Source organism: Tachyglossus aculeatus, chromosome 26 (genome assembly GCF_015852505.1).
Source record: "Tachyglossus aculeatus isolate mTacAcu1 chromosome 26, mTacAcu1.pri, whole genome shotgun sequence".
NCBI lineage: Eukaryota > Metazoa > Chordata > Mammalia > Monotremata > Tachyglossidae > Tachyglossus > Tachyglossus aculeatus.
Window position 1 is genome coordinate 4,194,057 of NC_052091.1, and position 16,243 is coordinate 4,210,299.

General features: G+C 51.6%; 1 protein-coding gene across 4 annotated transcripts in view; it reads right to left on the reverse strand.

Annotated features, from left to right (window-relative positions):
* Positions 1–15,337, reverse strand: part of LRFN1 (leucine rich repeat and fibronectin type III domain containing 1) — a 31,387-nt gene extending 16,050 nt beyond the window's left edge. Inside the window, exon 1 of one of the 4 annotated variants that reach the window (XM_038767216.1) lies at positions 15,266–15,337. The gene's annotated coding sequence lies outside the window, so the exon portion shown is untranslated. The remainder of the gene's footprint in view (positions 1–15,265) is intronic. The other 3 variants (XM_038767215.1, XM_038767214.1, XM_038767213.1) reach the window with 3 other exon arrangements.
* Between the last annotated feature and the right edge of the window lie 906 nt (positions 15,338–16,243).

Genomic DNA, 16,243 nt, shown 5'->3' on the forward strand with positions numbered 1-16,243 from the left:
CTAGTCCTTTCAGGCACAACCCATCCAGCCTCTTCCAGGGTACTGGGCTCCCCTTCCAGCCTTGGGGGTAGAAGGGTTTCCCCTCGAGTCCACTGGCCCTGAGTCCACAGACCCCTAATACACAGGCCCCCTGAACACAAAGGCCCTTGAGCCCACGCATCCCCAATACACAGGCCGCCGCAAGCACACAGGCCTCTGAATTACACAGCTCCTTAGCACACAGGCCCCTGAGTAGCCCCTGAGTAGGCCCCTCATCAATCAATCAATCAATCATATTTATTGAGCACTTACTGTGTGCTCTGCAACTTGGGAAGTACGAGTTGGCAACATAAATAATAATGGCATTTATTAAGCACTTACTATGTGCAAAGCACTGTTCTATGTGCTTTGTATCACCCCCAAGCGCTTAGAACAGTGCTTTGCACATAGTAAGCGCTTAACAAATGCCAACATTATTATTATTCTATGTGCAAAGCGCTGGGGAGGTGATCAGGTTGTCCCACGTGGGGCTCACAGTCTTAATCCCCATTTTCCAGATGAGGTAACTGAGGCACAGAGAAGTGAAGTGACTTGCCCAAAGTCACACAGCTGACAGTTGGTGGAGCCGGGATTTGAACCCGTGAGACCTCTGACTCCAAAGCCCGGGTTCTTTCCACTGAGCCACACTGCTTCAATCATTCATTCAATCATTCTATCGTGTTTATTGAGCGCTTACTGTGTGCAGAGCACTGGACTAAGCGCTTGGGAAGTCCAAGTTGGCAACATAGAGAGATGGTCCCTAGCCAACAGTGAGCTCACAGTCTAGAAGGGGGAGACAGACAACAAAACGAAACATGTTAACAAAATAAAATAAATAGAATAAATATGTACAAGTAAAATAAATAAATAGAGTAATAAATCTGTACAAACATATATACATATATACAGGTGCTGTGGGGAGGGGAAGGAAGTAAGGCGGGGGGATGGGGAGGGGGTGGAGAGGGAGAGGAAGGACGGGGCTCAGTCTGGGAAGGCCCCTGAGAGAAGCAGCGTTGCTCAGTGGAAAGAGCACGGACTTGGGAGTCAGAGGTCATGGGTTCAAATCCCATCTCTGCCACTTGTCAGCTGTGTGCTTTGGGCAAGTCACTTCACTTCTCTGTGCCTCAGTTACCTCAGCTGTAAAATGGGGATGAAGACTGGGAGCCCCACATGGGACAACCTGATCACCTTGTAACCTCCCCAGTGCTTAGAACAGTGCTTTGCACCTAGTAAGTGCTTAACAAATCCATCATTATTATTATTATTATTATTATTACACAGACCTCAGAGTCCACAGGTCCCTGAACAACAATACTAGTAATCATAATGGTATTTGTTAAGCACTTACTATGTGCCAGGTACTGTACTAAATGCTGGAGTGGATACAAGCAAATCAAGCTAGACACAGTCCCCGTCCCACTGGGGGGCTCACAGTCTGAAACCCCATTTTGCAGATGAGGTAACTGAGGCGCGGAGATGTGAAGTGACTTGCCCAGCGTCACACAGCAGACGAGTGGAGGAGCCGGGATAGGAATTCACAAACTTCCGATTCCCAGGCTTGGGATCTGTCCATTACATGATGCTGCTTCACAGGTCCCCCCAAATACACAGGTTCCCCATTCATTCATTCATTCAATCATATTTATTGAGTGCCAGGTGTACAGGTAATGAACTCGGGGGTCTGTGTGCTTGGGGGCATGTATAATTGGGGCTCTTTGTGCTTGGGGGCCCGTGGACTTGGGCACGTGGGTATTCCATGGGTGTGTGTTTGGGGGCCTGGTACTCTCTGGCCTGTGTATTTGAGGAAGTGTGTGCTCAGAGGGCCTGTGGAATTGGGCGCCTGGGAATTCTGGGGTCAGTGCATTTGGGGGGCTGAATATTTAGGGACCTATGGACTTTCATTCATTCATTCATTCATTCATTCATTCAATCGTATTTATTGAGCGCTTACTGTGTGCAGAGCACTGGACTAAGCGCTTGGGAAGTCCAAGTTGGCAACATCTAGAGACGGTCCCTACCCAACAGCGGGCTCACAGTCTAGAAGGGGGAGACAGACGACAAAACAAAACATATTCACAAAATAAAATAAATAGAATATGTACAAATAAAATAGAGTAATAAATCTGTACAAACATATATACAGGTGCTGTGGGGAGGGGAAGGAGGTAAGACGGGGGGGAGGGGGAGGGGACTTTATGGAATCAGGGCCTGTGTGCTTCATGGCCTGTGTATTCGGGGTCTGTATCTTCGGGGGGCTGTGTGCTCAGTGGCCGATGCATTCGGGGCCTGTATATTTGGGGCCCTGTGTGCTTGGTGGATAATAATAACAGTAATAATAATGATGGCATTTGATAAGTGCTTACTGTGCGCCAAGCACTGTTCTAAGCGCTGGGGTAGATAGAAGGTAATCAGGTTGTCCCACATGGGGCTCACAGTCTTCATCCCCATTTTAAAGATGAGGTAACTGAGGCACAGAGAAGTCAAGTGACTTGCCCGGAGTCACACAGCTGATCGGTGGCGGAGCCGGGATTAGAACCCACAACCTCTGACTCCCAAGTCCGTGCTCTTGCTGCTAAGCCACGCTGCTTCTCTAATAATAATGGCATTTGTTAAGTGCTTACTATGTGCAAAGCACTGTTCTAAGTGCTGGGGGGATACAAGATGATCAGGTTGCCGCACGGGGGGCTCACAATCTTGATCCCCATTTTACAGATGAGGGAACTGAGGCACAGAGAAGTGAAGTTACTTGCCCAAAGTCACCCAGCTGACAATTGGCTAATTGTCCCTCCTCCCCCTCCCTATCCCCCCGCCTTTCCTCCTTCCCCTCCCCACAGCACCTACATATATGTATATATGTTTGTATGTATTTATTATTCTATTTTATTTGTACTTATTTATTCTAATTATTTTATTTTGTTAATATGTTTGATTTTGTTCTCTGTCTCCCCCTTCTAGACTGTGAGCCCGCTGTTGGGTAGGGACCGTCTCTAGATGTTGCCAACTTGGACTTCCCAAGCGCTTAGTCCAGTGCTCTGCACACAGTAAGCGCTCAATAAATACGATTGAATGAATGAATGAATTGGCGGAGCTGGGATTAGAACCCACGACCTCCGACACCCAAGCCCGGGCTCTTTCCACTGAGCCACGCTGCTTCTGGCTATGCTATGTATTGGTGGCCTGTGTATTCGGGGTCTGTGGACTCGGGGGCCTCTGTGTTTGGGGGCCTCTGTGCCGGAGGCCCTGGGTATTTGGAGTCTGTGGAGTCTCCAGAGTCCAGTGCTCTGCACACAGTAAGCGCTCAATAAATACAATTGATTGATTGATTGTGGACTCGGGGGCCTGTGGACTCAGGGACACGTGGACTCGGCCGGGGGATGCCCGCGGATTCAGGGACCAGACAACCTTCAAGCTGCCTTCTCCACTCTTACCGGAAAACAAATGAACGTGAGACCACGGGCTGGGACACGGGCCGGGGGTGGGAAAGGGAAAACAACGGGATTTTCAACATCCACCAACACGCTTGAAACACACATCTACATGCGACACACAGGCTGCGCCAGTACCCACTTGTGCATACTCTGTTCCAAACATAACCCGCTTGAAACACACATCTACATGAGACACACATGCTGTGCCAGTACCCACTTCATCATCAATCGTATTTATTGAGCGCTTACTATGTGCAGAGCACTGTACTAAGCGCTTGAGTACCCACTTGTACTACCCACTTGTGCGTACTCTGTTCCAAACATACCTCAACACTCCCGCAGTGTCTTCTGCTTAGACCCCCCAAGCAAATACGGACTCATGAACACAGGCCATGCCTTGAAAACACCCCGACATAGAGAGGTACCCCTCGGCTCGCCCCCACAGAACCTAACTTTCAGTGTGGCGTACCAAGGGACCCGCGATTTACATGTGTGCTCTTGCGAGCTGGGGGAGAATAGCAACTGAGGCAGCCTGGCCCCAAACAAGACCCTCCTAGCCCCCCCCCAGCCATCCCCCACCAAAGGCTGACAGGATTCTGAGTCCCCAGGGGAAGGGAGGGAGCTGGGGGTAATAATAATAATAATAATAATAATAATAATAATGGCATTTATTAAGCGCTTACTATGTGCAAAGCACTGTTCTAAGCGCTGGGGAGGGTACAAGGTGATCAGGTTGTCCCACATGGGGCTCACAGTCTTCACCCCCATTTTCCAGATGAGGGAACTGAGGCCCAGAGCAGTGAAGTGACTTGCCCAAAGTCACCCAGCTGACAAGTGGCGGAGCTGGGATTCAAACCCGAGACCTCTCACTCCGAAGCCCGGGCTCTTTCCACTGAGCCACGCTGCTTCTCACTTAATAAGCACTTAATAAATGCCATCATTATTATGGGTTCGAATCTCGCCTCTGCCAGTTGTCAGCTGTGTGACTTTGGGCAAGTCACTTCACTTCTCTACATCTCAGTTCCCTCATCTGGAAAATGGGGATGAAGACTGTGAGCCCCCCATGGGACAACCTGATCACCTTGTAACCTCCCCAGTGTTTAGAACAGTGCTTTGCACATAGTAAGCGTTTAATAAATACCATTATTATTATTATTATCACCTGGAATCTTGGTCTCAGATCTGGCTGGTGGGGGTAGATAGGGAGAGTTTTTCCCCAAAACTCTGATAATAATAATAATAATAAAAATAATAATTATGACGGTATTTGTTAGGTGCTTACTATGTGTCAAGCACTGTTCTAAGCACTGGGTTGAACATAAGCACTGGGGGGAACACAAGCAGATCAGGTTGGAGACAGTCCCTGATCCCTATGAGGCTCACAGTCTTCATCCCCATTTTACGGATGAGGTAACTGAGGCACAGAGAAGCGAAGTGACCCATCCAAGGTCACACAGCAGACAAGAGGCAGAACCAGGATTAGAACCCAGATTCTTCTGACTCCCAGGACTGTGCTCCATCCACTCTATTCATTTTATTTGTACACATTTACTATTCTATTTATTTTGTCAATGATGTGCATCTAGTATTTATTCTATTTGTTCTGACGACTTGACACCTGTCCACAAGTTTTGTTTTGTTGTCTGTCTCCCCCTTCTAGACTGTGAGCCCGTTGTTGGGTAGGGACCGTCTCTATATGCTGCTAACTTGTACTTCCCAAGCGCTTAGTACAGTGCTCTGCACACAGTAAGCGCTCAATAAATACGATTGAATGAATGAATGAATAAATGAACTCTGTTGGGTGGTCCTCCAGGAAGTCTTCCCAGACTGAACCCCCCTTTTCCTCTGCCCCTCTCCCCTCCCCATCAGCCCGATTCCCTCCCTCTGCTCTACCTCCCTCCCCTCCCCACAGCACTTGTGTATATGGGTACATCTTTATTATTCTATTTATTTTATTAATGTTGTATATACATCTAGAATTCTATTTATTTAAATTGATGCTCTTGATGCCTGTCTACTTGTTTTGTTTTGTTGCCTGTCTCCCTGCTCTAGATTGTGTGCCCATTGTTGGGTAGGGATTGTCTCTATTTGTTGCCAAATTGTACTTTCCAAGCACTTAGTACAGCGTTCTGCACACAGAAAGTGCTCAATAAATATGACTGAATGAATGAATACGATTGAAGAGAGATAATAACAATAACGATGGTAATAATAATAATAATAATGTGTTCCACACACTGTACTAAGCACTGATACTTAGCTGTACTAATTGTACTTTCCAAGCGCTGATACGGGATAGACGTATCAAACACACCTGGTTCCCAGGCTAAGTGGGAGGGAGAACAGGTATTTTATCCCCATTATACAGATGAGGAAACTGAGGCCCAGAATTCTCCCTCCTACTTGGACTCTGAGCCCTATGTGACACCTGGTTATTTTGTATCTATCCAAGTGCTTAGGATAGTGTTTGACACAGAATTAGTAGTTAACAAATATTATTGTTATTGCTATAATAATAATAATAATGGCATTTATTAAGTGCTTACTATGTGCAAAGCACTGTTCTAAGCGCTGGGGAGGTTACAAGGTGAACATGTTGTCCCACGGGGGGCTCACAGTCCTAATCCCCATTTTACAGATGAGGTAACTGAGGCACAGAGAAGTTAAGTGATTTGCCCAAAGTCACACAGCTGACAGTTGGTGGAGCCAGGATTTGAACCCATGACCTCTGACTCCAAAGCCCGGGCTCTTTCCACTGAGCCACACTGCTTCTCATATTATAAGACTGTGAGCATTATGTGGGACAGGGACTGTGTCCAAACTGATTAGCTTGTATTTACCCCAGCCCTTAAAACAGTGCTTTATACATAGTAAGTGCTTAACAAATACTGTTATTAATAATAATAATAATAATAATGACATTTGTTAAGGGCTTACTTACTGTTGTAAGCGCTGGGGAGGTTACAAGGTGATCAGGTTGTCCCATGGGGGGCTCACAGTCTTAATCCCCATTTTACAGATGAGGGAACAGAGGCCCAGAGAAGTGAAGTGACTTGCCCAAAGTCACACAGCTGACAATTGGAGGAGCTGGAATTTGAACCCATGACCTCTGACTCCAAAACCCGGGCTCTTTCCACTGAGCCACGCTGCTTCTCTATTATTATTATTGTTGTTGTTGTTATCAAGTGAAATGACTTGACCAAAGCAAACTGTGGATTTAGGATTAGAACCTGGCTCCTCTGACTCTCGGGCCGGGGATGCTTCCAATCAATCAATCGTATTTATTGAGTGCTTACTGTGTGCAGAGCACTGTACTAAACGCTTGGGAAGTACAAGTTGGCAACATATAGAGACAGTCCCTACCCAACAGTGGGCTCACAGGCTAGAAGACTTCCACTAATCCACACAGCTTCTCTGGGAGAGAGAAAAGTGTAAAGTGGCCAAGAGACCCCCCCAGGATCTAATCAAAAGGGAGAACTCCCATCCTCCACCCGGGAGAAAAACTGCATGCATGTGTGTGGGCACGGATTGTATAGTGGATAGAGCATGGGTTCGAATCCTGCCTCTGCCACTTGTCTTCTGTGTGACCGTGGAGGAGTCACTCCACTTCTCTGTGCCTCAGTTTCCTCACCTGGAAAATGGGGATTGAGACTGTGAGCCCCACGTGGGACCAGGGACTGTGTCCAACCCGATTTGCTTGCATCCACCCCGGCGCTTAGTACAGTGCCTGGCATCTAGGAATACTGAAAAATACCATAATTAGCATTGTTAGCATTACCTGTGTGAGTGCGTGTCTGTGATGCAGTGGGCTGGAATGCAGGAATAAGGGTGTCCAAGAGTGAGGGGGCACAGGGGTCTGTGGGTCTAGGTGTGCAATCTAACCCACTGACAGTCGAAGACATTTACACACAACCCACCCCTGTACACACACACACACACACACACACACACACACATGCTCATACATGTTCTCCCATTGGGGTGGTCTTCCTTCCTCACCTATCCTGCCCAGTTCCAGGGAGGTGGGTCAGGGACTATGGGCATTTGGTTGGGGGGGGGGGGGGGGAACGGGTGTGGGGTAGCTGGAGGGATTGAGGCTAGACCGGGAGGGAGGGATGGGACGGGGTGTGTGGAGGGCCAGGGCAGGAATAGAGAAAGAAATAATAATAATTAATTGCATTATATTTGTTAAGTGTTTTATGTGCTAGGCACTGGGGTAGACACAAGCAAATAGGATTAGACACAATCCCTGTCCCGCATGGGGCTCCCAATCTTCCCAGACTGAGCCCCTTCCTTCCTCTCCCCCTCGTCCCCCTCTCCATCCCCCCCATCTTACCTCCTTCCCTTCCCCACAGCACCTGTATATATGTATATATGTTTGTACATATTTATTACTCTGTTTATTTATTTATTTATTTTACTTGTACATATCTATTCTATTTATTTTATTTTGTTAGTATGTTTGGTTTTGTTCTCTGTCTCCCCCTTTTAGACTGTGAGCCCACTGTTGGGTAGGGACCGTCTCTATATGTTGCCTATTTGTACTTCCCAAGCGCTTAGTGCAGTGCTCTGCACATAGTAAGCGCTCAATAGATACGATTGATGATGATGATCTTAATCGCCATTTTACAGACGAGCCAACTGAGGCCCAGGGAAGTGAAGTGACTTGCCTAAGGTCACACAGCAGACAAGTGGCAGAGCTAGGATTAGAACCCAGTTCCTTCTGACTTGCAGGCCTGTGCTCGAAAGAGGCGGGGGGAGAGGAAGGCCGGGGAGGGGAGGGTGGAGGGTCGGAGAGGGGGCTGAGGGCTGGACGGTATCAGCTGCATCTCTCCCTGCCCATCAGGCCCAAAGGGGCCCAGTCTGGGGTCAAGAACCAACTTGAGTGAGATAGAGGCAGAGATCCACTCACCCACCCTGCCCAAGGAACCCCCTTATCCAGGCCTTTCCAGAACCCTCTTGCTCTGAGGGAGGTTGGGGGGAAGCCGGAGGACCCCAGCCCCGCATCCACCTGGACCCCCAGATGGATGGGAGCGGCCTCCTCTCGGAGCCAGCGGCGGGAGCGATGGGACCAGTTGGACTGCATTGCAGGAGCCTTTAAAAAGGAAACCCGAGCCCTCCTCTGGGGCTGTCCCCTGGCCCGGTCCGGCCCGGTCCGTCTCCGCTTCCAGGCCCGGGAGGCTGGGGGAGGGGATTCCAGCCTGTGGGACTGCAGGCCTGGATCCGAGGAGGAGCAGGCCGTCCGAGTAGACCCCAAGCCCCCTTCCATCCTGGAGAGATCCCGCCACCCTGTTCGCGCAGAGGCCCTGACTTGGGTTCCGTGATGGGGGGCAACTGAGGCCCAGGCCTGTCACAAAGTAGAACTAGAATCCAGGGGTGGAGACCTTACACCTAGAACCCAGCACCCTAAACCAGATCCCAGCATTCTAACCGTAGGGCCCAGCACCCTAACTCAGACAACAGCACCCGAACCCCAGAATCCAGTACCCTAACCCAGATCCCAGCACCCTAACAACCCAAAACCCAGCATCCTAACTCCAGAATCCAGAATCCAGTTGCCCCACGTGGGACAACTTGATTACCTTGTATCCCTCAAGCACTTAGAACAGTGCTTTGCACATAGTAAGCGCTTAACAAATGTCATTATTATTATTATTAACGCAGCACTCTATCCCAGATCCAAGCACCCTAATCCAGATCCCAGCACCCTAACTACAGAATCCAGTACCCTAACCCTGATCGCAACACCCTAAGCCCAAAATCCTGCACCCTAACCCAGATCAATCAATCAATCAATCAATTGTATTTTTTGAGCGCTTACTGTGTGCAGAGCACTGTACTAAACACTTGGGAAGTACAAGTTGGCAACATATAGAGACGGTCCCTACCCAACAGTGGGCTCACAGTCTAGAAGGGGGAGACAGAGAACAAAACAAAACATATTAACAAAATAAAACAGAATAGATATGTACAAGTAAAATAAGTAAATAGAGTAATAAATATGTACAAACATATACACACATATGTTTGTTATGTTACATATACACATATGTTATATTCGCACATATATATACACATATACATATAGATCACAGCATCCTAATCCCAGAGCCTAGCACCCTAACCCAGAACCCATCACCCTAACCCCAGAATCCTGCACCCTAACCCAGATAATAATAATAATAATAATAATAATAATAATAATAATAATGTTGCTATTTGTTAAGCGCTTACTATGTGCCAAGCACTGTTCTAAGTGCTGGGGTAGATGCAAAGTGATCAGGTTGTCCCACGTGGGGCTCACAGTCTTAATCCCCATTTTCCAGATGAGGTAACTGAGGCACAGAGAAGTTAAGTGACTTGCCCCAAGTCACACAGCTGATAAGCGACGGAGCTGGAATTAGAGCCCATGACCTCTGACTCCCAAGCCCGAGCTCTTTCCACTGGGCCACACTGCTTCTCTGCAGATCACAGCATCCTAACCCTGTAACCTAGCATCCTAACCCAGATCCCAGCCCCCTAACCCCAGAACCCAGAACCCTAATCCTAACCCGGAATCCAGGCGTTTTCCCCCCACCAAACTTTGGCAACATTAGATAGAGAAATGGGAAAAACTCAAAAGTTAAAGCCTTCATCAGGAGGCTGGATCTGAACCTCCTCCAAGAGACTTTCCATTATTAATCAATCAATGGTATTTATTGATTGATTTATCTCCCATCTCCCCACTCTGTTTCCTCTCTTCTGCCACTTCAGCACTTCCAGATAATAATAATGATGGCATTTATTAAGCACTTACTATGTGCAAAGCACTGTTCTAAGCGCTGGGGAGGTTACAAGGCGATCAGGTTGGCCCACGTGGGGCTCACAGTCTTAACCCCCATTTTACAGATGAGGGAACTGAGGCACAGAGAAGTGAAGTGACTTGCCCAAAGTCACACAGCTGACAATTGGCAGAGCCGGAATTTGAACCCATGACCTCTGACTCCAAAGCCCGGGCTCTTTCCACTGAGCCAAGCTGCTTCTCAACATCACCTAAGCACTCGGGTACCCACCCCACTCACAACAGGTACCAGTTATATCTTCTGTGTGGCCTTGGGCAAGTCACTTAACTTCTCTGTGCCTCACTTACCTCAGCTGTAAAATTCATTCATTCAATCGTATTTATTGAGCGCTTACTGTGTGCAGAGCACTGTACTAAGCGCTTGGGAAGTACAAGTTGGTAACATATGGAGACGGTCCCTACCCAACAGTGGGCTCACAGTCTAGAAGACTGTGTGGGACAGGGATTGTGTCCAACCCGATTGGCGTGTAACCACCCCAGTGCTTAGAACAGTGCCTGGCACATAGTAAGCACTTAAAAAATGCCACAATTATAACAGATCTGAAGCTTCCTCCTACCTATAACTTATTTTAATGTCTCCCCCATTAGATTATAAAGCTCTGGAGGGTAGGCAGGTAAAGCTCCCTTCCTCTCCTCCTCGTCCCCCTCTCCATCCCCTCATCTTACCTCCTTCCCTTCCCCACAGCACCTGCATATATGTATATATGTTTGTACATATTTATTACTCTATTTATTTATTTATTTTACTTGTACATATCTATTCTAATTATTTTATTTTGTTAGTATGTTTAGTTTTGTTCTCTGTCTCCTCCTTTTCAGACTGTGAGCCCACTGTTGGGTAGGGACTGTCTCTATATGTTGCCAACTTGTACTTCCCAAGCGCTTAGTGCAGTGCTCTGCACACAGTAAGTGCTCAATAAATATGATTGATTGATTGATTGATTGATAGGCAGCATGTCTACTCACGCTGCTGTGCTCTCCCAAGCACTTACTATCGTGTGCTGAACCAAAGTTCTCAATAAGTGCTATTAATTGATTGAGGAGGGTGAAGAGGGCAGAGCAAGGAGGGCCAGGATTAGGACAGCTTCGGTCTCAGAGAGGGTCCGATAGGGGAGTCTCAGGGTGATTCTCTGTCTATCGGAGTGGAGTGTGAGGAGGAACCGGGAAAACTGCCGAAGAAGGGATGGGGACTGGGCCTCTAGAAAGGATTGTCCAATAACAGGAGGACAGGAGAATTGGGATCAGGAAGGGGTGGAGCTGTCAGGTGGGGCCATATCCAGCCCAAGAGATCTCTTTCCGGGGGAGAGATCCCCATCCGAATGGGTGGAGGAGGGGTGCAGGGGACTGGCTGGGATGACCCCGTAATGGGATTCTAGGACTCGTGGCTCCAGAGTTGAATCGGAGGAGGCCTCTTCCAGCTTGAAAGTGATTCAAAATCTCAGCCCAAGTGGAAGTGGGTGGGAAGCGGAGCCCCTGCTGCGGCCTCTGGCCTCTTCTGGGGCCTGGCCTTCACCGATAAAATAAGCAGCCCCATCTCCCTACCCCTGACTTCTCCTCTGCTCCGTCTCACTTCCAGGCCGGAGGCGTTCCCAAATTCAGACGTCCCGTCTCCCCCACCCAAAATGAAGGAACCCCCTGCTCCTCAGCCCCCAGAGCCCCGACCCCAGGGTGCAGGGGGGATGACCAGCTGAGAAGCAGCGTGGCTCAGTGGGAAAGAGCCCGGGCTTTGGAGTCAGAGGTCATGGGTTCAAATTCGGGCTCCGCCAATTGTCAGCTGGGTGACTTTGGGCAAGTCGCTTAACTTCTCTGTGCCTCAGTTACCTCATCTGTAAAATGGAGATTAAGACTGTGAGCCCCCCGTGGGACAACCTGATCACCTTGTAACCTGCCCAGTGCTTAGAACAGTGCTTTGCACATAGTAAGCGCTTAATAAATGCCATTATTATTATTATTATTATTATTATTATTATTATTATTATTATTATTATTACCTGCCCTCCGGGCCCCAGAAGAACAGAGAAGGGCAGATAGTAAGTACCAAGGACAGGGCCTCACCTCCCTCCCTGGGCCCCAACTGGTGGCCACCTGGCCCCGGGGGGCCATCCACTCAGGATCCAATTGGCCCCGGCCCAAGAGGCAAGGAGAGGGGCTACCCCCTTTTGCGGCCTGGATCCGGACCGTCGGGACTCTCAGTAAGCGCTCAATAAATACGATTGATTGATTGATTGATTGATTGATTGACTCTCTGCCCTCAATCCCAGACCACTCGAGGTGAGAGTCGGGGTGGTCTGCCCACTGCCCAGTTTGGCAGGGTCTCCCCCTCTCCCCTTCCCCTCCAACCTGGGGTCTCGGGTGACTGGAAAGGAGAGAGACAGAGAGACAGGGAGAGACAGAGAGAGAGACAGACAGATGTTGAGGGAACAGAAAGCGGGAGCAGATGGGAGAGGAGTTGGGTGAGGGGAGTGGAGTGTGGAGGCCCGGCTGGGGGGCCTGGAGTAGGAGAGGGGGAGGCGAGGGACCCCAAACCTTTCCCTCATTGGCTGCTTTCTCGGATAAAGGTGGGGACAAGAAGACTGAGTCTGCTTGGGTCCTTTTCCTGTAGGCCAGACCCCCCTCCTCTCAGCTCCTTTCTCTGAACTCCAGAAACCCCCAGGGTGGGGAGAGGGGCAGAGGGTAAGTCGAGAAATCAGGGATCAACCCTCCCGGGCTGGGGTGGGGGGACATTTGGGAGATATAAAGCAGGCTGAGAGTTTTGGGGGGGGTTGGGATCCCAATGGGGGAAGGGACAATCCTTACACCCCTCATGGGGCAGGGGAAAGGGAGATTTGGCATGCAGAGGGGGCACCGGGTGAGGGGAGGGTGGTGGCAGGGAATCTCCCAGATTCCGGAGCAGGGATGGGGGGCGGCGGGAAAGACCCAGTTAAAAGAAGGGGGACGAGAGAGGGGGTTGGGGTTCAGGGTTGCAGGTCTCTCTCTCTCTGGCCCCTTTTTCAGCTCCCTGAGATGCCAGCCTTCTCCGCCACCCCCACCCAGGCCCCCGGAGTCTCATCACGAAGCAGAGAAGGTGGGGAGGGAGTTCTCCCACTAGCAGCCCACCTCCCCCCACAAAAGGGCCCCGTCCAGCTCCAGGCAGGCCCGGAGGCTGGGATCCCCGGAGACCCCCGCGAGCTGGGGCCCGCAACGGGGACTGGAAGGGAGAGGGGCGAGGCGAGACCCTTCTCCATCCCTGCCCCCCCGAAAAGGGCATGGGGCAAGGGGGGGTTGGATCCCGGAGTGGGGGAGAAAGGCTTCCCACCCAGCTTCTCCCCGCGTGGTCGTTCTGGGTCTGTCCAAATGGCCGCCCTCCTCTTCTTCTTCTTCTTCCTCCTCCTCCTCCTCCTCCTCCTTCTCCAGCCCCTGAATCCCCCCCACGCCAAGCCTTCCTAGCCACCGGCACCCCCAGTCCAGAGCCGACCTGCCGCGACACGGGCACGTCCTCACACAGACACACACCATCATGGCCCTCAGACCCACACTCAAAAAACATACAAATCCGCCCCCCTCCCTCCACCCCACCACACATCCCGCTGCACAAACCCACCAACACACGCAGACACAGACACCCCCCCCACCCCCACCCCAGGAAAAAAAGCCATCCACACTCTAGCAACACGCACACACCCAGAGACACATAAACATCCCCCTCACGCACAGACACACACATACATACACCAGCACTGGAGACACACCAAACACACACACACACAGAAACACAGATCCATCCAGGGGAGCATAGAAACAGCCTCAGCAGCTCACACACCCAGGGACCCAAATGGACACCCCCCCAACCCAGGCAGAGCAGCCCCCCCCCCCCCCCATACACACACCAGCACTGGAGACACACCAAACACACACACACACAGAAACATAGATCCATCCAGGGGAGCATAGAAACAGCCTCAGGGGCTCACACACCCAGGGACCCAAGTGGACAACCCCCCCCACCAAACCAAGGAAGAGCAGCCCACAGACACACACACACACCAGCACTGGAGACACACCAAACACACACACACACACACACACACACACACACAGAAACACAGATCCATCCAGGGGAGCATAGAAACAGCCTCAGGGGCTCACACACCCAGGGACCCAAGTGGACAACCCCCCCCCAAACCAAGGAAGAGCAGCCCACAGACACACACACACACACACACCAGCACTGGAGACACACACACACACACACCAGCACTGGAGACATACACACACACACACACACACACACACACACACACACACACAGAGAAACATAGATCCATCCAGGGGAGCATAGAAACAGCCTCAGGGGTCACACACCCAGGAACCCAAGTGGACATCCCCCGCCAACCCAGGCAGAGCATCCCACAGACACACACACACACATACACACACACACACACACACACCAGCACTGGAGACACGCCAAACACACACATACACACACACACACACACACACACACACAGGGAAACACAGATCCAACCAGAGGAGCATGGAAACAGCCTCAGGGGCTCACTCACCCAGGGACCCAAATGGACACCCCCCCCAGCCCAGGCAGAGCAGCCCACAGACACACACACACACACACACACACACACACACACACACCAGCACTGGAGACACACCACACACACACACACACACAGAAACATAGATCCATCCAGGGGAGCACAGAAACAGCCTCAGGGGCTCACACACCCAGGGACCCAAGTGGACAGCCCCCCAACCCAGGCAGAGCAGCCCACAGACACACACACACACATCCACACACAGAGTGCCCCACTGCCCACCGCAGCCCCCCACCCGCCAACATATAAGGAGAGGCCCTCCCCCCAATCCTCTCTCTCTCTCTCACACACATACACACAAAACAGGCCCCAAGCCTTTCTCCCTTCCTCTCCCTCTCCCCAGCCCCCCAACTCTCCCCCGGCTCCCCTGGGGCCTTGGATCTCACCTCGGGAGCGGGGAGGGGGGCGAGGGTCTCAGCCCCGGGCGGGTGTCATCTTCCCGGCCAGCATCCCGGGGGTGGGGACCGGCTGGGGGACGGGGAGGGGGCCGCTCAGCTCCAGCCACAAAGACGGCCGCCGGATCCGCGGGGGGAGGGGGACCGAGGGACAGAGGGTGGGGAGCCGGGCCCTCCGGGGTCCCTCCCACGCTTCGGGGTCCCTGGGCAAGCGGGGTGGGGGGGGAGGGGGGCGAGGGGCCGCCGGCACCCGCAGCCTCGACGGCCCCCTCCCCATCTCCGGGGCCTGCAGAGAGGGGAGGGGGCGGGAACCGGGAAAAGAGGGAGGGAGGAAGGGGCTGGGAGCTCGGACACCTGGATCCCTCCTCCGACGGATGGGGGGGGGGGCGAATTGGGAATGGGAAGGGGGGAACTGGGAGGGGCCTGGTGCAGCCAGGGAGGAGAAATCTTTAGCACTGCAGCAGATGGGGCGGGGGGAGACGGGGGGATGGAGGGGAAGGGGCTTCAGGCTTGGGGTGGGGCCGAGGGGGTGGGGAGGGGGCGTCCCCTCCCCCCTGCCAGCCAACCCACCGCCCCCTCCAGCTGGGGACCACACGGTGGGGAGGGGGACAGAGAGGAGGACAGAGCCAAGGACGGAACAGGGGAGGGGCAGGCCAGGCTGGGATGGAGATGGAGACAGCTCCTTTTCCCCCCCCTATTCCGGGGGTGGGGGTGGGGGCCTCTCCCGACCCCCTCCCCCAGGCCCCCACATGTGAAAGGAGAGGGAGGGGCCCACAGACGGATGAGAGGGACACACGGGCGAGGGAAGGAATCATCACCATCATCATCAGTCGTATTTATTGAGCGCTAACTGGGTGCAGAGCACTGGACTAAGCGCTTGGGAAGTCCAAGTTGGCAACATAGAGAGACGGTCCCTACCCAATAGTGGGCTCGCAGTCTAAAAGGGGGAGACAGACAACAAAACCAAAC